The sequence below is a fragment of the Pinus tabuliformis genome, chromosome 9, assembly GCF_031772625.1.
Source record: "Pinus tabuliformis cultivar Carrire ecotype Pingquan chromosome 9, CPIR1, whole genome shotgun sequence".
NCBI lineage: Eukaryota > Viridiplantae > Streptophyta > Pinopsida > Pinales > Pinaceae > Pinus > Pinus tabuliformis.
Genome location: NC_142307.1, coordinates 1,585,107,575 through 1,585,108,203, shown reverse-complemented (window position 1 = coordinate 1,585,108,203; position 629 = coordinate 1,585,107,575).

Below are 629 nucleotides of genomic sequence, written 5' to 3'. Positions count from 1 at the left end.
TGTTGCTCGATATAATGTCTTTCCCACTCTCTTTCGCCCCTGCCACGTTCCATTTCCACAATGAAGGGATCAAATGAAACACGCTGATGCTTGATGCCACTATTGTTGTGGGAAACTGAAAATGAGGATTAGAGCTTTATGCACATGCCAAGTGCTACTCGACGGTGTAATTTGTGTTTTCCTGCCTGCCTGCGATGACCTTGATGAACGCCTAAGATTGAACGACATTGCCACGTACCTGAGAGAGATCAAACTTAGTGCTTGGAAAGATCACGTTATTCACCATTTTTAGTAAGAAATAGCTATATATGTTATACCGACCATCACCCATGAATGTTTATTCACCATTTTTGGTTTTTTTCAATTATTACTTATTTTGACATATATTAATAGTTTTATTTTTTAAACAAATAAAGTGCTTGTGGGCAGACTATAATCAAAGTGGATTTGGTCTTTTTGGGCTGGGCTATTTACTAGATGCATAGGGTGCTATTGTAGGAGCCACTCTATCTATAGATTGAATTTGTGATCTTGATCTTTTATTTAATGAATAAGAAAGACATTTCATTAATGGTAACCATAATAATGTCTTTTTACATTTTATGTTTTACTATTTTTCATCATATATC